Here is a 24,488-nt window from a genome sequence, read left to right as displayed (position 1 = left end):
AGCTGTATGTTTTTGGTTGCTGAGCAGAGTATAAAAGGTACTGCCGATCACATACAAATTCAACGCTAGTAATCTATTGCCCTCTCTCTGCCACCGCTCAGTATCAGGAGATGACAACCCTCTGGATTTTCTAAAATTCTGGTAGGAAATCTGTAGGTCCAAAAGCATCATTCTTTTCTCTACGCCAAATCAGGTCAGGTACCATTGAGGAAAAAATGTTTCATCTCATCCTTTAAAGTAAAAACATTGTTTTTAGGTATTGGAAATTACGAATTCCAAGTGTGAAGTCAGAAATGGATAAAAATGCAACCACTGGGCTTTTCCTGTGACGAGGTATTAGGTTTCTAACCTCTGGAATAAAAAATACTTTCCTCCTGCCAAGGCCCATTACATATCAGGAAAGCAACAGAAGAGTTCTTTCTCCCTTGTCTTTTTGTGGAGCTTTTCCCCAAATCCTCACTTGTCAACAAGGTGTCCTAAGTGGACCACTCTTGGCGATCACCACCTGGGGTCAGGCTATCAAGATTATAAGTGAAACACAGAACTGTAACGGAGTCTTAGCCCCACCCGGACCAAACCTCTGCAGGAAGTTCTTCTGCATCCGAAGCATCCAGACAAATGAGGGCCTGGACGTTTCTAGGGAGAAATGTTCTACATCCTCTAAATCCTCTTCACAGCATACTTATCCTACCTTACTAAAATGTTTTTCTTCTTTTGTCAGAGTAAATCCCCCTGTTGCTGTCATTTAAACCTGTTCCTTCCAGCTCTGTCTTCTGCGGAGATGGAAAGGAGCTATGTTGGAGCCTCCTAATGACATCTGCAGACAGATACATGACCACCGCCTCTGAGGTGCCAGAGGCCTCTGACTGCAAAGCACGGCGCTACTCAGGTTCCCCATCACGAGAGGGAGTGAAGTTCTCCCGGTCACACTCCTGAAACCAACAGGGAGCGAATGGTTGGAGGTGTCACAATTTCCACTCAGGAGGAAAGAACGGCAAATGACCACGTGGACCAAGGATGAGAGAACCAGCTAATTAAGCTTTACCACAATCCCAGGCCCTGCGTATCTCCCGCTAAAGGCACAAGCTGCTATGCAAGCTCCTACGTACAGTTTATGTATCTTCCCAATCACAGAGGTGCCAGAGAGTACGTCCCTCCCCAAATAAAAATTTCCAGAGTGGGTACATTCTGATCCCAACTCCTGTTTTCACAACGAAAACCTATTAACCCCATCCCAATCCAAGTATGGGAGAGGTGAATTCCAGTAATCTCCCTGCCCTTCACTTGAAGACTCATCCTGTCTTCACTTTTCCTTTCACATCCCTTCCAGCCAAGAGGGAAAGCATATTCTTTTTCTTCTCAAAGTTCAACCCCTCTCCCTGGGCCCTTAACTGCTCCCTTGCTTGCTACCTCTAAAGATTTTGCTCTACTCTCCTGTCCCTTTTACCTTCACTCTATCTTTCCAGTAATTCTTCCTCCTTGGTCTAAAATAATGCTAAAAGTCATCCTCACCTCCATCTCCTCCAGAAAAAAAGCAAAACAACAACAAAACACTTCTGATCTTGATTTTGACTTTTCTTATTAATTTTTTTCCTTTCCTTAACTGCTTAACCCTTCAAAAATTGAGCCTAAGAATTTATTTTTTCTACTCATTCTGTCTTTTACCCCTTAACCCATTAACATCTAGTTTTTCCTCAAATGATACAGGCTGTGAGCAGAAGAGCACTAGCATAAGATTCTATGAACTTCTGCCTGGGCCAAGAACCTCTTGAATACATGGCTTGGGCACAGCAAGTGATGGCTGAACAAATAAAGGCATGAACACAGGAAAGGGATGGGACAGCACAGACCAAGGACGACAATAGCATAAGGTTAGCGTAAGGAATGATCTTTATGGAATGACTGGTACTAATCCATGCCAGACACTGGTTTGGTGTTAGAAATATTTGTCTTATTTGATCACAGATAACTCTGGTTCTTAATTCGGTTCTCTTTTAATCATCCAAATGATACTGACCAAGTCAATGACCTTTTTCTGGAGCCTAGTTTCTTATCTATAAAACAAAGTGACTGGACTAGAGGATTTCTCATGCTCCTTGACACCCAAAAGATATGAGAGAAAAGCATTAGGTTATTTATGTTGGAGGAGAACTTATAGATGTAATAGTCCCCAGTTTCTAAGGCAGGCTTGCTTGCTTGCTCTCTTTCTTTCTTTCTTTCTATTTTAATTCGACATGGAACCTTGTATCATATTTTTCTTCCTGTTTACCAAAGTTATTTATTGGGTAATAATTTCTTTTTTTTTCCTTTTTATTCAAAGACAGATAACTGGGGTCATATGGCCCAGAGACAAGACCATAGGTTTTGAAAACAGGCAGTATGAATTTGAATCCCATTTTGAGACTTACTAGTCCTATGACCCTGGACAGGCTACTTAACGGAATAAGCCTAGATTCCTCACCTGTAAAATGCAGCTAAGGCAGTGAAGGGCGCCTGCAAAATTCCTGCCTCCAAGGATTTTTGTGAGAGGTGGTAGAGGTAAAAAGCCGGTCTCACAGAATGGCTGGCAGAGAGGAGACATGGAATAAGTGAGTATCCCTGGTTTTCTCTTTATCCTTTTCTTCAATAGCAAGGGCAAAGTTTCTATCAGGTTCTTAACAAACACTGAGTATACCTTGTAGGCACCCTTTACTCTTTCACTGGCTTCTAGGTGGGCTGGTGTCTTGCTCAGGAAATGACTGACCTGCTGGAATTCCCTCATTAAATGATGAAATAACAGGGTTTGGCCACCTGCCCAAGTTCGTGGTAATGTCAAAATCAGCAACCAGGTTGTTTCACTCTCCATGTGGTTCTTATTCTAGGTCCTCGGGATGCTCCTCGGGGCGTTCTCCACGGCTGATTTTGTGTTCCTCAGAAATGGAATATTTTTTCACTCAATAATTATGATCTGACACAAAGACTTTTCTGTATTATCAAGGCTGTCAGATGTCCTGTTCTTGCATAATAGCAGAGAAACCCTTCCCTTCTTCCAAGCACATCTTCTCTAGGGTTTTTCTTTCCTCCTTCTTGTCTCTCTAGTGGTATCTTCTCTGTAGTATCATGGATTGTTCAATCAACCCCTTTCTCCACCTTTAGCTTTCTTTCCATGTCGACTAGTTTTAGATATAAATATAAACTTCAGGAAGGGAAAAAGACTTAACCTTAAATACGTATATGTTGGAAAAAGAATTACTGCAAAAATATTCCTCTTAGAATTTAACTTGCAGACACTGGAATCCGTATAGATGCTCAGCACTAGAAAAGGGATGGATAAATGATAGTGTGGACACATGATGAAATACTATGTAATATTAAATACAATTAACCATCGTATGTTTCAAAGAACATTTAATGATGTGGCAAATCACTTACAATATAAAGTCAAATAATGTTTTTAAACTCTTTCTAAATTGTGTAAAATATGAGCTCAGTTTTCCAAAAAGAATTTTATATGAATAGAAAGTTGGCAAAACATGTAACAAATGTTTACAGTTCATTTCTGGAGAGTGGGGTTATGGGAGATTCTAAATTTCTTCTTTATGTGTTCTGTGTTTCTTCTAATTTTACTATGATTGATAAATAGTTTTTAATGAAAAGAAAATAATAGCTTTTATTTTGACATCATAGATTGTTAGGTATCTTCTATGGCAACTAATGTGAATACTCTGGGTGTTTTGTTTGTAAAACTGCCAAAGCTATTTGCATGGGCACAGACTATTACAGCCAGAGAGAACTAGAAAATAGCAACTATTCTCAAAATTTTTTCAACAGCAAAACTCTTTCTTCAAAAGAAACATTTAAAAAGATGCTTACTCTGATATGATAAAAGAAGAGTGGTTCTCATCTCAGCAGGGATAATGGGCTCCGAGTCCCATCATTCCCATCGTCCTGCCCTCCTGAAGGCAGCTGAAGCCTGTTAGTGAAATCCCTAGGACTCTGGGAGACACCGCTTGTAAAGATCCTGATTTGGTACAACCTCTCTGGGCTGCAAGTGAAGAATCAGGTACCAAGATGGGCAGTGACTTGAATGAATTCATCAGGGTTCCTGACCAGGGCAAACAGAAAACATTGCTTTTCAGACTCCTGAGCTGATTGCACGAGAAACTTGCCCAGAAAAGAAAAGCATCTTTCAGTGACGTTCTTCAGATACAAGACTAGAAACAGGACCTGTGATGCTGACCATGAGGAGCCAGCCATCCTCAGCAGTGCACTCAGCAAGCCCTATGTGGAATTCTTCCTGTTCAGCAAGAGTCTGAATGTTATTTATTATTTGGAGGTGACCATGGCCTCTTTTTCAACCTTCAGACTCTGTGAATCTCCTCTGATCCCCATCTCCACCTTCAGGCTGCCTAGGCTTACAAGAAATACTGGTAAATCCTTTCCCTCCGTTGCAATGAATCAATATCCCTGTGGTCTGCAGTCCTCAACCATGTTTCACACAGAGCTAGCTTTTGGATGGAAGCATAAAACCCCAAATTTTGCTGAAGCCGTTCGGAGAGCCCAAGGTGCTGGTGGGAGCTGGGGAGTGTTAATCCCCACTTGAGAGGCCAGCTCCTACTTTGGTAATTACATTTTGCTTCAAAAAAGTGTCCCTCCTGCTGCTGGTAGATGCAGTCTTCATTTTCACCTCTCTGAGTCAAGTTGGGAGTTAAGGTCTCTCTGAGGATGGCCTGCTGACCCTGGAGGTGGCTTCGTTCAGGGCATGGCTGCATTTCAGTACCGGCTGAGCTGGGCTCTCGGTCCTGTGGTTTGCTGAGCCGTTTGCAAAGAGCTTCAGATTAAAGAAGTTGTATACCTGTAAAGTATTATTATCACCTAATCTTTTTCAATCTTCAACTCCAGTCACAGTGATGAGGAACCAACCTCACGTGCCTCAGAGTTTCAGTTTAGTACAAGCCTAAAGGCTTGGATTTTGAAAATACATCTGAACCCCTCAGATGTGAGAGAATTGAACTGGAAATCTACTTAGGCACCTAAAGAGAATGGAAGGCTTCCTACTTCTACACATAGAGATGCCGGCCAGCCTGCAGCTTCTGCCACCAATAAGAAGATAAGACAAAGTTCTGTTGCCACAGCTGAATCATATTCACTTCTAAGGGTCCATCCAAGCTTTCTGGTGCTCCCCATTTCATAAGGGGTGAAACAGGCAGTTTTCTTGAGCTTGGGTATCAGGCCAATAAGCCAGAGACAAGAAGTTGGAACAGCTGTGACATTCACTACGTACCTGATTAGATACTTCACTGAATGTGGCTAGTGTCACCATCAGTAAAATCAAAAAGGCAGGCAGGACCTTCACAAGGGAAAAATTAATACGCTTTGGAGTTAACAACAAACAGAAGTAAAAACAAACAAAAAGAACAACAAACAAAAGCAACAACAAACAAAAGTAAAGTAACAAGAGGTGCTACTTTAATTTTTCTGAAAAATCCTACACTCTGTTGATATTACCTATTTAAAAAATTATTTTAAACATTTCTCTTTTAAAATACAGCATGCTTATTCTACGAAGTTAAACAACTGAGAAGTTTTCGAAGCAAAACTTCTGCCCCTCTGCCTTGCAATCCCACTCCTGGAAGTCATTAATATTAAAGCGCAGAATATATCTTTGCACATCCTTCTCCAAGCTCATATAAATATATACAAGCACATGTGGAGTTTTTCTTCCCTCTCACCTTTTTTTCCTTCTCTTCCTCCTTCCTTCCTTCCTCAACAAAACAGGGTAATCAAAACATCAATATTCTTCCATTAAGGTTGAGAAACCAGTAATACTCATTGGATATGAACTGCAAAGTCAGAACGAGCCAAATTATTGCCCATGTCTGTCCTCTCTCCACCCCCAACACACTCCCCTCCCCTTTATGGGAGGGACAGTGAGCAGATATGTGAACAGCGAGAAAGCAAGAGAGGATGGTGACTTTTCTTGGTTTATGTAACCAGCACAGCCAGTCTTTCTCAAAAGCAGAGAAAATGACCCAAGAGCCCTTGCCCTAACCTCATCAATGCAGAGGCGTGGAGCTCCGGGATCTCTGGATTTTGTCTGATGGCAGGAGTCTTCCCGCACGCCACCATGGTCCTTGATGGCTCCATGACAGTTTCTGGATTGTTTCTGAATGGGACTAGATTTGACCCTTCCAGTAACAAAAGCTCCTATGGAGGGCAGTTAAAGGCATTTGAATCATTTAGTTAATGTATTAATCTTTGTTTCATAGCTACGGAAGGGGACAGAGACAGAGACAGAGAAAGAGGCACCAGAGGGACACTATACCCTGAAAATTTTTGAGGCAAATAAGATCAACAAGTACAAGTACTCCTCAATTTTCAGAGTCCAGTTCACGGAACGCTAGAAACCTTACCTGATGCCTCCCAGGAGACACATACTTACCCACACCAGCCTCTCTCACGCACACTCGTAACTCACACAGAGACACAGCAGAAAGAGTTGCCGTCACTCACCCTATTCCCTCCTCCCCTGCACTGCCCCAGCCCAAACCCTGCTCCCTACGTGCATATCACACTCTCCCCAGCACTGGCTGAGGTTCTTCCACAATCCTACAAAGCCCATCAAAATTGACTCTTACAAAAGGCTGAAAATCAGAAATAGAAATTAGAAGTCACTGAAAACAGTCACCTTTCCCAGGGTGTTAACAGTCAGAGCTGAGCGAAGCTCTTACTTTGTTTAATAAAAACAGGGCATCCAAAAGCACACATTGGCCACATACTAGTTTAGCCCTGCTCACATGAGCATAAATGTACACACTTGCGGAGTGCGCGCACGTGCGCGCGCACACACACACACACTCTCCTCAATCACCACCATCACCCATGCAATACAAACAACACAACTCAATACAACACAACACAACACAAAGGCCCCAGCAATTTAAAAAGTTCTGACTTAGGCACCGTTAAACTGATAATCTCTGCAATCCATTTTTACCATAAGAGCCAACCATCACCATATGACAATGTCCTAGATGAAGGGAACTCACAGTCCCTACAATCAGTAACCCACACAACAGCACTTTGTTCATCTATTATATACATGTATAGATCTAAACATATATAGAGATATATATCACATTTACTATATTTATATAGTTTCTCTGTCCTCCCTTATTTAAAAGATCACTAACATTAGTTGAATATATGCTATGTGCTAGACATAGCCATTCTTTTACAAACATTAAATCATTTAATCTTCAAAAGAACTCCATGGTGTTGGTATTCTTATTATTCTTTTTAGACTGTGAGCTTCCTAAAGGACAAAGATCTCTGAGACAGTCTTATGTATGCAGTCCCTTGGTAGGGTGTCTAATAGATAAACCAGCAGGGTGGTTTGATAGATAATTAGCATCATGATGAAATCTTAAAACTAGAAGCGATTACAAAAGTCATCTAGATCCTATATCCATCTGATCATAAATTCCATTTAAACGGTCATCCACCTTGTGCCAACAAAGCTCAACGAACGCTCCACCTCTGAATAAAGACCACCCACCACGGGGAGCTCAGTTGAAATTCTCTCTACTTTTAGTCAAAACATCTTCTCTGAAGCCTCAACCCATCAATCCCTTGTATTCATTAGTCTTTTCCCATATCTACATGAAAGACCTTCAAATATTTGAAGTCTGCTCCCATGGTTCCCAGATCTTTTTCTGGTGAAACATATCTAGTTCATTCGATTATTCCTTATCCTTTCAACATGTTTTGGGGCTCCTTTAGCATCCTTTTTACATGCCCTTATTTTCAAGAGTGGATGGAGAGGGGGGCTAAACTCAAATGTGATTAGGGAGCAGGTGGGTAACATATGTGTGTGAGTCTGGCCCTGCTTGTGGTAATGAAGGAGTGATAGGGCTGGTGGGGAAAGAAGACGCACACCTTACCAAAATGCCTTCAAATGAGAACACAGACTTTGTGAAAGCCAAATTTAAGGTGTGTTTGGACTAGATTCACCCACTGAACTAGAATTCCTAAAACAAAGCAACCAGAACTGACCTCACAAGTCTAGGTGTCACTCGACCAGCTCAAAAAAATGATGTTAATCTCTCATTGGAGTAACTATACTTCTATTAATGCTGCAAACATTACATTAACCTTCTAGGATGTGACATTCTGTTGACTCACATCAGGCTCTCTGTGAACTAAAGTCTGGAGTTATTTTTATAGGGCTGTTATTAGTTGTTTTTCTTGAATGCAGTTTTAAGACTCTATGTTTTATTCCCACTAAATTTTACCTTGTCAGATTCAGCCCATCTTTCCAATCTGTCAAGATTCTTCTGGGTACTGACTTTACCATTTTTTGCCATCCAATGCAAATATTCCCCTTGCTAGTTTCATGTAACCTATAATTATTATAAGCATGCATTTTTATTGAGATATAATTCACATACCATAAAATCCACCCCTTTATATTGTAAATACAATCAATGATTTTTAATATATTTGCAAAGATATACAATCATCACCACTATCTAATCCCAGAAAATTTTCATCATGCAGAAAAGAAACTCTGTTCCCATTAGCAGTCCCTACCCCTCTTCCCTCCATCCTCTGGCAACCACTAATTTACCTTCTGTCTCTATAGACTTGCCTATTCTGGACATTCCATTTAAAGGGATTCTTATATGTCCTTTGTGTCTGGTTTCCTTCACTTAACATCATGTTTTTTTAAGATGCATCCATGTTGTAGCATTTATCAATTCTTTATTTCTATGGGCAAATACTAGTATATTGTATGGATATAGCACATTTTGTTTATTCATCCTTCAGTTAACATACACTTGGATTGTTTCTATTTTTGAATGTTATAAATAATGCTGCTATGAACACTCATGTGTAAGTTTTCTTGTGGACAGATGTTTTCAATTCCCTTGAATATATACCTAAAAGTAGAATGGCTAGGTCATATGGTAACTCTGTGTTTAGTTTTTTTGAAGAAATACCAAATTGTTTTCCACATCAGCTGAACAATTTTACATTCCAACCAGCAGTGTATGACGGTTCTGATTTCTCCACATCCTTGTCAACACTTATTATTGTTTGTTTTGATTATAGCTATCCCAGTGGCTATGAAGTGGTATTTCACTGTGGTTTTTATTTGTAGCTCCCTAAAGACTAATGCTGTATAGCATCTTTTCATGGGCTTATTGACCATTTGGATATCTTTAGAGAATGTCTATTCAAATCTCAGACCAATTTTTAGTTGGATTATTAGTCTTTTTGTCGTTGAATTGTAGGAGTTCTTTATATATTTTGGATACATAATTTTTAAGGTATTTTAGATACTTTATCAGATACATGATTTGCAAATATTTACTCTTACTCTGTGGGCTGTAATTTCAATTTCCTGATGTCATTCTTTGAAACACAAAAGTTTTGAATTTTGATGAAGTCCAATTTATCTAATTTTTTCCTTTGTTGCTTGTGCTTTCAGTGCCACAGTTAAGATGCATTGCCTAATCTAAGATCACAAAGACTTACACCTATGTTTTCTTCTAAAGGTTTTATAGTGTAGCTCTTACATTTATATATTAAGTCCACTTTGAGTTATTTTTTGCATATGGTGTGAGGTAAGGGTTCAACGTCATTCTTTTGCATGGGATATGCAGTTTTGCAGTTGTACCAGCACCATTTTCCCTATTGAATTGTCTTAGCACCCTTGTCAAAAATGAATTGTCTTTACGACTGTAGTTTTGTAGGACAAACATGTTTTTGAATGTTACAGAAATCAATTACAGAAATGTTGAACAAGACAGGACTGAGGAAGGAGCCCTGAGGCACTAGAATATAAGTCCCATGAAGGCAGGAGCTTTGTCTCCTTTCGTCACTAGTAAATCCTCAGTACCTAAGAAAGGGTCTGACACATGGTAAAGCTCTGAATAAATATCTGGTGACACTTAATGAATGATTGAATAAAAAATATGATTAGAATCCACTATCAAATTTCAACCACAAATGAATCTACTTAGTTGGGCCAGCATTCTGCCTTCTCCTTCCATCAAATCTGGAAAGCTTGTGTGGAAGACCTTGCCAAATATTTTGCTGAAGTCTAAAGGACACTTATTTTAATGCTCAGTGTCAGAATACCGTATGTGACATCCATCAACTTAGAGTTACCAAAAGAACAATGACTTAGACTATTCCTGGCACAGGCAGGACACCACCTGGTGACTTAAGAAGGAAATCCTCTCTTATCTATTCCTTTAAAACCATTATTACCAACTTAGAAGAATTTCAAAATCCTATTGCAACCACATTCATATCACCTGGTAGTTTAAGAACCTGTCTGGTAAGTTAATACTCTGAGATATCCCATTTGCCCTTTTTGGGAGAGCAAGCCCAGAAAGTAACAATGAAAAACAAGCAAAAGAAGACCCTGCACACACCCTCAATAGTGGCTCTTCTGAAGCTCTCCCTGCTTCTGAATGAAACTTAGATGATTGAAAGATGACAGCATGGGCAGATTTTATCAAAAAACGAAAAAAAACACCAACAAAGAAAAGGAGAGGTTTCAACTTTTCCCACAGATTAACGACTGAGTTTTATTTCTTTAAGTTCAATTTTTTTCTTGATTGTATGTGGCAGCTGACTTTTCAGCTGTGTCTTTGTATCATTGGACTGTTAGGTCTCTGAATTTCATTGAAGGTTTATATTCTGGGGTTTATGTTTTGGGTGCAGATCTGCATGCAAATACTGATACTGACATCAGCTCCCAAGAGAGCCTGCCTTGTAGAAATATTCTTGCCTGAAATCTCACGAACTTTCAGGCAACTCCTATAATTCAATCTCTCCAGCCTTATGTACTAATGCTGCCTCCTTGCTAAAAAAAAATCACAATTTTCATTTGAAATCACTATGAATTACCTCACTTAATCTTCTAAATTGAAATAGATATTATCCTCTGCTGTACAGATGAGAACAGCAAGACTGAGAGAAGTTAAGAAAATTATCAATTCATAATCAGAGGAGCCAAGACTCAAACCCAGGTCAGTCTGACACCAAACTGCATGCTCTTAGCCACTGTACATTCTGCCTCTCAAATGAATATAATGCACTATAAACGCACACAGGGTGGTTTTAAGTGAGGAGAGGCTGCCTGAACACGATTGTCTTCTGAGACAAATCCAACTGCCGCTCTCCCTCTAGATCCTTGCCCTGGTCTTTGGCAATTCAAATGCCCATAAGCTCAAGACCTCTGCCTTTTTTTTTCTTTTTGTACTTTTCACATTCTCAATATGTATTTTCATTCTCAATGTTTGCTTTGGGGGGGGGGCAAAAAAACTACTTCACGTGAAATCTACCTTCTCAACAAATTTTTAAGTGTACAGTACAGTATTGTTAACGATATACACACTGTTGGACAACAGAGCTCTAAAACTTTTTCATCTTGTATTTCTGAAACTCTGTACCCATGGAAAAGCAACTTCCCATTTCTTCCTCCCCCTGGTCGCTGGCATCTACCATTCTACTTTCTGTTTCTATGAGGTTTACTACTTTGAATACCTCATACAAATGGAACTATGCACTATTTGTCCTTCAGTAATGCCTTATTTTCATTTATTCATCAGTGGACATTTAGATTGTTCATATCTTGGCTATTGTTAATAATGCTGCAATGAACATGGAAATGCAAATATCTCTTCAAGATACTGTTTTCAATTATTTTGAATAAATACCCAGAAGGGGGATTGCTTATTATTTTTTTTAAACTCTTTATTGGAATATATTTGCTTTACACTCTTGTACCCGTCTCTGAGGTACACCAAAGTGAATCAGCTGCATTTACACACATATCCCCATATCCCCTCCCTCCCACGACTCCCCCCACCGTCCCCACCCTGGCCCTCCAAGGCATCTCCCATGAGGTTGATCTCTTTTTGTTACATAGCAACTTCCCACTAGCTATCTATTTTACAGCTAGTAGTGTAAATATGTCTATGCTACTCTCTCACCTCGTCCCAAATTCCCCTTTGCCCCTCACCTCAGCCCTGTGTCCTAAAGTCCATTCTCTACTTCTGTATCTCCACTCTGGCCTGTCACTTGCCTGTTTTATCAGTACCATTTCTTCAGATTCCATATATATGTGTTAGCATACAGTATTTCTTTTTCTCTTTCTGGCTTACTTCACTCTGTATGACAGATTCTAGGTCCATCCACCTCATGACATATAGTTCAATTTCATTCCTTTTTATGGCTGAGTAGTATTCCATTGTATATATGTGCCACATCTTCTTTATCCATTCATCTGTTGATGGGCATCTAGGTTGTTTCTGTGTCCTGGCTATTGTAAATAGTGCTGCAATGAACATTATGCTACTTGTTTCTTTTTGGATCATGGTTTTCTCTGGGTATATGCCCAGTAGTGGGATTACTGGGTCATATTAAAGACCTACATGTAAGGCCAGACACTATAAAACTCCTAAAGGAAAACATAGGCAGAACACTCTATCACATCCATCACAGCAAGATCCTTTTTGACCCACCTCCTAGAATCATGGAAATAAAATCAAGAATGAACAAATACGACCTCATGAAACTTAAAAGCTTTTGCACAGCAAAAGATACCATAAACAAGACAAGAAGACAACCCTCAGAATGGGAGAAAATACTTGCCAATGAAGCAATGGACAAAGGATTAATCTCCAAAATATACAAGCAGCTCATGCAACTTAATACCAAAAAAGCAAATAACCCAATCCACAAATGGGCAGAAGACCTAAACAGACTTTTCTCCAAAGAAGACATACAGAAGGCCAACAAGCACATGAAAAGATGCTCAACATCACTAATTATTAGAGAAATGCAGGTCCAAGCCACAATGAGGTATCACCTCACACCGGTCAGAATGGCCATCATCAAAAAATCTAGAGACAATAAATGTTGGAGAGGGTGTGGAAAAAAGGAAACTCTCCTGCACTGTTGGTGGGATTGTAAGCTGGTACAGCCACTATGGAAAACAGTTTGGAGGTTCCTTAAAAAACTAAAAATAGAGCTTGATTATTTTAAATAGCATTTCTACGTTTAATTTTTTGAGGAAACTTCATAATGTTTTCCATAGTGGCTGTACCATTTTACATTCCCACAAATGAGGACAAAGGGTTGAATTTCTCCACAGCATTACCAACACTCATTATTTTCTGTTGTTTTTTTTTAATGATAGCCATCTTAACAGGTGTGAAGTGATGGCTCATGATCTGCACTTCTCTGATGATTAATTATGTTGAGCATCTTTCATAAACCTGTTGACCATTTGTGTGTCTTGGAGAAATGTCTATTCAAGTTCTTAGCCTGTTTTTAAATGAAGTTATTTGGTTTTACCACTGGAGCTCCTTAATATTTTGGATATTAACCTCTTATCATACATATGGTTTGCAAATATTTTTCCCATTGCATAGGTTGTCTTTTCACTTTGTTGATTGTTTTCTTTGCTGTACAGAAGCTTTCCAGTTTGATGTGGTCCCACTTGTCTATTTTTGCTTGTTGCCTGTGTTTGATGTCATATCCAAGAAATGACTGCCATCACAAATCTTACGAAGATTTCCCCTCTATTTTCTTCAAGAAGTTTTATAGTTTCAAGTCTTATGCTTAAGTATTTAATCAACTTTGAGCTGATTTTTAACATAAGGGTCCAACTTCATTCTTTTGCACGTGGATATCCAGGTTTCCCAACACCATTTACTAAAGAAACTTTTCTTTCCTCATTATTTAGTCTTGGCAATCTTGTTAAAGATAATTCGACAGTGTGTGTTTGGGTCTAGTTCTAGACTCTATTCTGTTCCATTGGTCTATATGTCTGCCATTATGCCAATACCATACTGTTTGGATCAGCACACCTTTGTATAATGTTTTGAAGTCAAAATGGAAACACACCCCCTGTGCATGGATTGAAAGACTTTTAATATTGTTAAAATGTCCATACTCTTTAAAGTGATCTACAGATTCAATGCAATGCCAATTAAAAATTCCAACAGAATATTTTGCAGAAATAGGAAAAAAAATCCTAAAATTCAAATGGAAGCAAAAGGATCCTGATAGTCAAAACTATCTTGTGAAATAAGAACAAAGCAAAAGGAATGTTTTTATTCTTGTTGCTTCTTGCATGCAGATCAACCCCCTAACAACCACAGCAGGAATTTTTGCAGGTCTATGACACACTTTCTTTGAACACTAGCTTTGAGAGAAAACTTGGATGTCATTCAGATGCATGAATCCCAGATAACCAAAGCCTGCTTGAGCACCTCAAGTCCAATACAACTAACTTCTAAGAGTAAACCCAGTTTAGAACCATTCATACAGAAATCGTAACAGTTTCCTCATTCATCCCCAGTCTTGATAAAACTCCTTCATTTTTGCACATCAGTATCATTTCTCCAGTCATCACCACCACTGGGAAAATGCTGTGATATTTTCAAAGAAAAGTCCCATTATTATATTTTTTTCCCAAATGCCAAACACCTCCACCTTATTTCAGACGGAAATGTCTCCATATAGATTCAGCCTTAACAAGTGCAGCTCCCACGAAATCGGTGTTTGGGATTAGAACCTAGTTTAAATCCTAGTCTCATGAACTATCAGCTGTGTGTCCCTACACAACTCATTCAATAACTCTAAGCCTCAATTTCCTCACCTAATAGTGGCTATAGCAATGATACCTCTAACAAAGTTTTGTCATAAAGAGGAAATAAATAATACTGTGTCTGGCACTTAGGGAAGCCTGCATGATAGCTATTATTCTTATTTTATTATTATCATTATTTTGGTTTCGTTTTTCTTTATTTCTTTTTAAACTCCTAAATTCTATGGCTTCCAGGAAGCATCAGCGAAATGAAGTGCCATTTCTGTACACTTTCTAAAGCAAGATCTAGACCCACACACCGCAGAGAACGCCCCCAGCTGCTCTACCCGCGCAAAGCCACCAGCTGCTCTACCTGCGCAGCATGCAGGCCTCCAGGAGACCATGGGTACCACAGGGTCACGGCCCCTGGCTACGCACGCACCTGCCGGGCTGGGACCCACTTTAAGAGGCTTTCCTCCCAAGGCTCTGCCAGCAGCGCTGAACAGACAAAAGAAGCCCTCTGCACCGCCCACTGGGCCACGTGGTGGCCTCCCCCAGTTCCTGGCCAGGGGCAGCTCCTGGAGCAGGTGCGCAGGAACTCCCCGTGGACCCCGGCCCAGGCTTTGATGCGGCATTTTGGTTGGGGGCCGTCCTCATCCTGCCTTCCTCTTTGGTCTGGGGAGGCCCAGGGCCGGCTCACCTCTGGCAGCAACGCCCTGTAGCGTCCCCCCGAGTAAATGGCCTCTGGAGACAAGCTGCACTTTATGACACTAACTGGGCCGGCGGCGGCCGCACTACTCACACAGCGGACAGCAGGCAGAGGCCCAGGGCAGGGGGCCGCTGGGGTTTTCTTTTTTCCTTGTTTTAAATAGTTAATGCTCTTGGAAGGGCGGATTAGACACAGGTGTAGAAATCTCGGCCAAAGTCTTATGTGAAGGAAGTGACCCCACGGGGGCGGGAGGGGTGGGGGTGGGGCGCGGTTGGGGACAGCATCTCTGCTGGCCCTGCAGTCAGCATCCGGCTGTGGACAAGCTGGCCCCGAGGAGCCGCAGTGGGAGGAATCAGGGCCCACCGCTCCAGAGTCACTTGTGCGGTGCAGCGATTTTCTCTTTCTCCTCTGAAAGAAACAGCAGCACTTGGTATCGTCAGCCACCTCCACCTCCGCGGGGACTGTGATGGGCACACTGGAGTGACCAGCCGTGGTGTCGGCATTCAGCTCCCCGTTGGTGGCGTTCAGTGCCTGGTATTTGCTGTGTAGCAGGGCTTTGTCGCGAGCCTGAGGCCGCGAGGGCAGGTCGCTGTGGACTGTGCCACGGCAATAGGCAGGGGTTTCCTGGCCCAGTTGTACTCGAGGCCAAACATGAAGCACCTGCGGTCAGAGGTAGTGAAGAGCTTGCGCAGGTAGTCTTAGTCCGGTTTCTGGAAGAAGTCCAGGCACCGCACGTAGCGCCAGTACAACGCCATCTCCTCCCGGAAGCTCTCGCGGAGCATCTCAATGGGCGTGGCCTGCTTGGTGTCCCGGATTTTCTGGTCACGGTCCTTGAGCGTGTGGGCCCTGAGCCCCTGCCCCCGCAGGCTGCCATGCAGGAAGCACAGAAACATGTGGCCCAGCACGTCCAGGTCATCACAGCGGCTCTGTCCCTTGCCCAGGTGAGTGTTGATGCCCACGTAGCGCGCCGTGCTCTAGGGCTCACGGTAAGGGATGCGCTTCTTGGTCTCAGGGTCGATGGACTCCCTGGCTAGGCCGAAGTCAGTCGCTAATGTGGATGGCGTGCCGGCGCTTAGTGCCCGGCTGCCCCACCAGGAAGTTCTGGGGCTTAACGTCCCAGTAGATGAGGACCTTGGTGTGCACGTACTCCATGCTTGTGACCAGCTGGATTTCGATCATGAGCACCGTCTTGAGCGTGAACGTGTGGTCGCAGGAGTTGAACAGGTCCTCCAGGCCAGGCCCCAGCAGCTCCAGCACCATGGCATTTGTAGTACTTCCCCAACGGGCCAGAGTAATAGACCCGGGGGACGCCCTCTGCAGCGCTGAGCTGCTCTTAGAAGCACTACTCCAGGTGCAGCTGCGGCGCCCGAGACTTGATGGGCTCCGACTTGACAGCTAAGTATCGTTTGTATAGAGATTCTTTTCTAGCCGGAGCTCCCCAAAGTTGCTAACTGTTTTTAACTGGCTGTCTACTCTCCCCAGATCTCTTAAATGACCCAATCCATGATTTAGGTTCCAAGAGGTCATGAAGTGAACCCAGAGCACCTTCTATTAATGTTAAATGAGCCTGTAAATGCACGTTGGGCAGCAACTCAAAACCACTGTTAGCAGCTACTCTGAGGAAGTTTCTGTCTCTTAAAGGACCAGCTGCCCTTTCATAAAAGACCACTTTTTTCTATGAATAATACATATAATAGTAGGGAAGAAAACACATTTCCATTAAGCAATATCAATTCTCAACACACTGGATGTAATCTCTTATACCTCTATAATTAAAAATTAAACACAAAGTATTACGTTGAAGAAACTCCAAAGCTGATTTTGATGTACTCTCTTTTTTTTCTCCAAAAACATCATTCTTACCAGCCTTTCAATATAATTGTATTCCAGGGAAAAACAGGCAGGCAGAAAAGAATAAATCAACATATAATCTTCCTTTAAAGTCCTAGCTTATATTTTATGATGTGTATGGGCTGTTTAAAAAAAAATCAGGTCTGAAATTTTCCACAATGAACATATACTATATTCCATTATTTTGTTATTTTAAAAGGGAAAATCACATAAAGTATCAGGTCTGTAGTATTTTTAGACACAAGAGACTTTCATCGACTGTGCAGGTTTTCATTGACTGTAGGTTTCTGTAAACCTATTTCTGGATCTTAAGTCCCTGAAAAATAGCTAGTGCTTAATGAATATTTTTCTGAATAAATAAATACTAGTATTAAATATAAACACTAAGAAGATATTTGAGGTTGGGACAATTCAGTGTTTTGCCAGTATTACTGCCCAGTGGATTTTCCCCTCCTCTGCTCCACTTTCCTCCTTACTGAATAAAGAAAGAGCAATTTCAAGGAAATTATCACTGGGAAGTAGCAGAATTCTTACTGTTGGCCCTAATTCACTTAGGACAAGCATTCTCATCTTATTTACTTAAGCAAGTCCATGTAAAAGTCATTGAACTCAGAAAATAGGGCCATCTATCTCTTCTTAAGTTATGAAAGTAAAAATAATAATATTTAATTACAAGAAAAAATTTGGTTGTATGCATTTCGATCAACATACCGAAATTGGTTAAAATTCAAATCACAGGATTTCTAAAGCTGGAAAGATTCTTACATGTCTTGGAACCTAACCCTTCCTTTTTAAAATTGTGGAAGCTGAGGTAGAAGAAATTAAGAGATTGTCCCAAAGACACAGGACTAGTAAATGGCAGATAGACTTGTTCCCAGGTACCGAATTCCAATTTCAACACATATTCCATTTCGCCTTCCTCTACTATACACCCCTAGTGCTTTATGGACAGATAATGAAAAGTTAGTTAATGCAGATCATGACAATGATGAAATTTCACTGTGCTGGAAACAGGGAATGAGGTCGTTTAGCTGGCATTTGGTGATGCTTTTGTTAAGGTAGAACATCCATTATTTTCCATCTCTCTCTGCAAAAAAAAAAAAAAAACTACATGCTTTGCTAGAAAAAAAAAAAAAAGCCTTAGGCAACTAAATATCATTCATTAAAACATTTAAGACAAGTGACAGCTCCTAGTAATACATTTCCAGGACAGAACAAGCAGGATAAAGATAGCTTAGAAACTGCATACACATAGAATTTTTCTACTGATACCCTAATCCCCTACTGGCCAATTTTTAAAAGTGGGCTTTTATTGTACCATAAAAATGAACAAGCTGAGGCTTTCACATCCGGAGAAAGGTTGCTACCTGCATGGAAAATGTTTTGCCTTCAGGAGTCCAAGATGAGAGAAAACCATTATTACTCTTGGGAAAGGACAACTAACTATTGTGATAGAAGTGGTATTGAAACTCCATTTGTGAGTAGCACATAAACTACAGCTTGAGCAAAATGATTCCACTTCTAAGTATAAGATGATTACTGATGCAAGGTTGGTCTTGGGGTCCTTTCCCAATGTTACCACTGATATGATCTTGTCTTTTAAAAACCAAAGACCCAGCTTTGGAGAACTATTTGACAGTAGCTATGAAAGCTAAGCACGTGCATCTACTCTACACCAGAAATTCCTCTCATCATTGTATACCTAACCAAAATGCATTTATATATGAGTCAAAAGACGTGCACAAGAATGTTCATAGCAGCCCTATTCAAAATAGCCCTAAACTGGAAACTACCCAGGAGTAGGATGGGTAAATACATTGTGATATAGTCACACAACAGTATACCATTTTGCAGTGATAATGAGTAAGAGCTACTCTCAATACCACAAATTTTCACAAAAACATATTGTAGAGTAAAAGAAGCCACCTAGACAAAAAGTTTGCACTGTACGATTCTGTTATACAAAATTTAAAAGTGACCAAATTAATCTATGGTGTTACAAATCCAATCAATGCTTCCCCTTAGCAGGGTGGTGGTGGTGACTAGAAGGGGCACAAGGAGGACTTTTTTGCAGAGGGGGTGCTGATTCTGTTTTCTTTCTTCATAAGGATCCTGGTTATACAAGGTCGCTATCTTCGTTTAAATGCATTGACCTATATGCTTATGATTTGTAAGTTAATATGAGTGTATGTATGTGTCATTTTAAAAATCTGAAGCCCTAAACATTTTCCTATGGAAACATGATAGGGCGAGAGTGACACGTTAGTAGAAGAGACGTCCCATCAATAAGATAAAGAATGACTACTCCCACAGGCAGCCTTCCCTCCCTTGCCCTGTTTTTCCCTTATCATTGCTTATGAAACTGGTCATCAGCCTGTAAATGAGGAACACAAATGTAGCAATGTCACATTCTTATGCAGGAAGCAAGGCACTCACTTCTTTTTGCCCCGAGGCAGGACTGGGTCTCAGTTTTCATATACTAAAAATGGACCTATTAGGGTAATGAGTGAGTTCACGTCTGTCATTTCAAGTGGATTGCTGGCAGTCTGTGTTATCTGAGATGTGTCCCACTAATTAGAGAGAAATCAGATAAATTCAGGGAACATAGATCATGTGGGGACACAGACTAATTGGGCATTTGTCCTCTGTGCTCCATCTGTAAGTTCTGTTGAGGGAACACGGAGGTCTGTCCTTGAGATTTAATCAATGGAGGAAAGAATAAACTTTTAAGTACTTATTATGAGCCAAACAGTGTTAGGCATTTATATAATCTTCACAACAGCTCTCAAAGACAGGTACTGTTGGCCTCATTTTACAGAGAAGGAACCCAACTCTGAGCGAGCATCAAGGCTATGCAAGCTACGCTGCTACTAAATAAGGGAAGAGAGACTCAAATTTGGGACCCCTGACTCCTCAGGCTGTTTTCATACAGCACAGTTTCTATAGAGGTCATTGACCCTCTGACAAAATGTCTGCATGCCCTAGAGAAAAGAACCAAAGGATCCTTTTCAACTCTGCTTCAAGTCTATCCAAACACCAGGGAGTATTCCAAATGCGAGAAGAAACACAACCATCCTTTTGCCTGCAAAAAAAAAAAATCTTAAATAGCTGGGGTAGTGAAGGTATATATAAGTTTTGAATAATTATCATCACTCAGTCAGAACACTTTCTCAATCAAGCCCAATATTCTTTCATAAATTATGGTACCCAAGGGGTGGTCTATGAGATACCTTCCAAAAGGCAGGCCTCAAAAGTTTCAGTATCCATGTTCAATGTGTCTGACTTCCTTTAGACACAAGAAGGAATCACTCCTAGCACTATAGAACTGGCCAGTATCCAAAGAGGAAGAAACCAATGGTGCCAACCCAAAAGACTTCAGAGAAACCATAAACTGGATGTATTGCTTTGAGGTATCACAACTCCAGCTGGGAGCAGGCCTCCCCTGAAAGCTATCCCCTAGGCCTCACGGATGCTTCTATGACCTAGCATAAACATCTGATTCTCCCTACCTCAGCAAAAGGATTATAAGAATTCCCACCTGTCCTCGAAGGTGTTAAAAGAACCAGCTAATGTCTACAGAATGAAGTACCGCGTAAACGCTAAGTGAGCCCCAGTGCAGGGAGCCTTGAGCAATGCAGATTGGTGTCAGTCTTGCACAGATCACACATGTCCTCACCTCCCAACAGAGAAGGTTTGCGAGTGACCCCCTAGCTCATAATGAGACACAAAACAAACGCAAATGGATGATATAGAGATATATTTGGGGACTGAATGAAGAAGTCAGAAAACAACTGGAGTGAAATTTGCCAGGCTAGAAGAGATCTACAGTAGCCCTGCCCTGATTTTGCATACAAAATCACAGGAAGGGCATTTGTCCTCTGCATGCTCTTTGGCAGGGTCAACAGGACTGGGCACTGGGAGAGTTAACTGAACCCACACCAGAAGGCTGGTCAGGAGAAAGCAGCCACAGAGACTCTGAATTAAAACTGATCTAACTTGAGCAGAGGGAAGAGGATACACTGAGCTACAGAGATGGAGCAGCAGGAACTCAATGGGTATGCAAAAATAGCAAAGCAAGAGATAAATCAGACTTAATAGCTGGCTCCCGATCAGGTGACTCTCCTCTAGGGCTTCTTTCTGGTGGCAAGCAGAAGTGAATACTAAGAACAAGCTCCCAGGTTGTCAGTTAAGTCATTTTACATGTTTATCACACAGTCCTCTCACCAGCCCCTGAGAAGTGGGTATTACCATTTTTCAAGAAATGAGGATCAGAGTGACAAAGTAACTTGCCTAAGACAGTGTCGCCATCACTAAAATATAGGTCTGGCTGAGACAGGAGCCCTTGCTTGTTAAACTGGGTCCTCCATCTCTCATCACGGTTTCTCACGGTGTATACTAGCTCTGAGCGGATCCCTAGGCCAGCTCAGTAAGAAATCCAAACCATGGTACCTGGTTTTGTAGTTAAAGGGTATGGCCTGGAGTGCAGTACTCATCCACCAAGTGTTTGAGGAGGGCCTGCTATGGGCCAGGCTTGTGCTAGATATGAATAATGCAGAAAAAAGAAGACCCACTTCTTGACCTTGGTGACATCCATTGGCATCCAGAAGGCATGGTGGGGCAGCCATTCTCGGCAAGTTCTCCAGCACAGACCTCAGCCACAGTTGGCAAGATGTGGAAGCAACCACAGAGATTATGGATCCCTTGAAAGCCATCCTCAAAGAGCCCTTCAGCAAACAGAGGATATTCTTTAGTCTGAGTTTTGACAGTTCTTTGTTAATTTCCTGAGGATTATGGCTAAAAGCTGCTGCACATTCCTTTACTTTTAATTACAGTCCTACTGAAGGTTTGATTTAAAAAAAAAAAAAAAAACTAGTAAAATTACTGCAGAAGAGAAAAAGAGTTCTTAATAATTTATTCATAATGCTATTAAGACAAAGTCATGTTTTTTTGGGCTCTGCGTGTTTATGTTGTGACGCAGAAGTCAATAAGAGGGAGCTTTAGTAATATATAATATCTATTAATATTCTCCACATATGTTCACCAAACAGTGTCTCAGCATCAATAAAGGATTTCAATAATTAAAAAGTATAATTTTTCCCGATTTAACTATTTCCTATTAAAAGGATGCCACAGACACTTATACTGACGGCCTCTCATTCCCAGAAAAAGCAACTGCACTTTATGGGGAGAGAGAGAGAGAGTAGAATGAATGTTAGTCCAGGAAGGGACTCTTATCTCCATGCTGACACTAACTGCAAGTGACCTTGAGGTCTAGACCCTTCCCTCTTCATCTGTGCGATGAAAAGATTTAGATGAGGCGATGCCCACTTCTTCGCCAGCTTTCCAACTGTGAAATAGTATTCCCCTGGGCTTTATCTTTATCCCTTCTTGATCACCACTACCTTTTGTCAAGTATCATTTTGAAATGAGTTTCTTGTTTCCCAAATGGGCCTTGCTCTTCTACTACTTAGCCTGGCTCACGGAATTAATAGGCAGAATGGAGGCCCACTGGCTACAGAGACAAGCGATGGTTCCCTCTCCGACTTGCTGTTTGCCCTTGATCAGGGAGTCACTTAGGGATTCCAGCCCTATCATTTCCTCACTGATGGGGGATTATGTGACAGTACTTAGCTACCAGGAAGGAGTGAGAGAGGATTAAATAATATGCTTGTATGGGACTTAGCCAGTACTTGATGTTACACTGGATACTTGGTAATAATTACCTTTTGCGTCTCACAGAACTCACCTGAAATACCTTCCTGATGGAAGGCCTAAATGGTTCCATAAGAGGGTTAGTTCCTTTTCATTCCCCAAAAGAACTGTGCCACAAACTGAGACCTTAATATACCATTGCAAGCATGAATTTCCTTCACCTTGGCTCTTCAGAATCACTAAAGAATCATGACCACTATGTTTTACAATCTCAAATCATTTTCCCCATATTCCTTTATAGATAGATTCTTATGCTGTAAACATAAGGGGAAAATATCCTGTGGGTATTTGGACATTGTTAGGACTCCCTCTCCACTGTAACTAACTTGATCATCCCACTGTAAACTGGAAGAGAAAACATGGCTTCATGGAAAGAACTCACATTTAAGCAGGAAATCAAACTCAATGAGATGCTAATAATAATTATTGTTAGCATTGATTGAGAAATTAGTCTTTACCAGCAGTGTTCTGAGTAATTTTTACTTATCAGTTCCTTTGTTCCTCAAGAAAGCCCTAGGAGATTGTTATACTATGTTCATGTCCATTTCACTGTGTAAAGAACATGCAGCACAGGGAGGTTAAAAGCTTCAAAATGCCACATTTCTAGGAATTGGTGCACACCAGATTTAAACCCAAGCAATTTAGAGTCTGGGCTTTTAATTATGCTACTCTTCAGAGCTGTCAGAATGATCTGAAAAAATGTGTGTAGAGAACTGGCCATATTGAAAGCACTTAGTGAACAGTAATTTATATTATTTACATTAAAATAGCTGTTTTTGTAAGTGTTGTTGCTTTTCTCGATTGTTTATGACAGAGATTCATTCTTTATATTCCTCTTTTCCACTTTCAGTTCCTGTATCTTTAGTTCCACTGGCCTCATGGCTATTTCAGTCCACAGACTGAAGGCCCCCTGCCATCCACTGTCATCTCAGAGTGAACCTCCTCTCTATCCCATCTTGTAACTTCCCTAGGTCTGGCTTTCAGAGTTCAGCTTACAGATCTGTCAACTTACCGTTTGAAATAAAATTCAGAGGAACAAGTCCTTTGCCCTTGCCCTATACTTTCCTCACTATTTGTACAGCTTCAGCCTCTGATAAACTGGCCACTTATTTTATAAGTGCTGCTTATAAGTTGTGCTGAAATTCCATTGAACAATTCGGCCAAGGCTATGTTAAGGTACATCAAAATTGTAGTCCGTGATACCTTACCCTGTTAAAGGGAAGCTTACCCTAAGATTACAGACTCCTCATTTCCTGCACCTCACTGATCCCATCACCAAAACATCATCTGCTTCTTTGGCTCACGTGAGCATCAAGCTGAATGGTGTTCAAACAAATGATAGCAACAGTGAGGTGGATAGCAGGTCTTACAAGACACCATTCACAGAAGATAATCATAGTAATTTGCGGTCATCATTCCCTCACGAGTCCAGGAAAAAAGAGCAGCATTAAATCCCATATAGAAGGCAGACATTTTGAGACTTGGAGAAGTACATGGTACACCTGTGGCAAAGCCAAAAAATAGTGAAGTAGCAGATGGCAGGCCATCAGTGGAAAGATGGACCCTCCCACTACCTCACCTAAGTAATTTGGGGCAGCTGATAGTTTATCTAAAGGCCATTTT

General features: G+C 41.0%; 1 protein-coding gene and 1 pseudogene across 2 annotated transcripts in view; both read right to left on the bottom strand.

Annotated features, from left to right (window-relative positions):
* Nucleotides 1-24,488, bottom strand: part of ASTN1 (astrotactin 1) — a 299,335-nt gene that overhangs the window by 218,912 nt on the left and 55,935 nt on the right. The gene's annotated exons all lie outside the window — the stretch shown is intronic.
* Nucleotides 15,024-16,742, bottom strand: LOC130848011 (casein kinase I-like; annotated as a pseudogene).

Source organism: Hippopotamus amphibius, chromosome 3 (genome assembly GCF_030028045.1).
Source record: "Hippopotamus amphibius kiboko isolate mHipAmp2 chromosome 3, mHipAmp2.hap2, whole genome shotgun sequence".
NCBI classification, from domain to species: domain Eukaryota; kingdom Metazoa; phylum Chordata; class Mammalia; order Artiodactyla; family Hippopotamidae; genus Hippopotamus; species Hippopotamus amphibius.
Note: the sequence above shows the minus strand (reverse complement) of the source record. Positions and strands in the feature narration are given on the sequence as shown.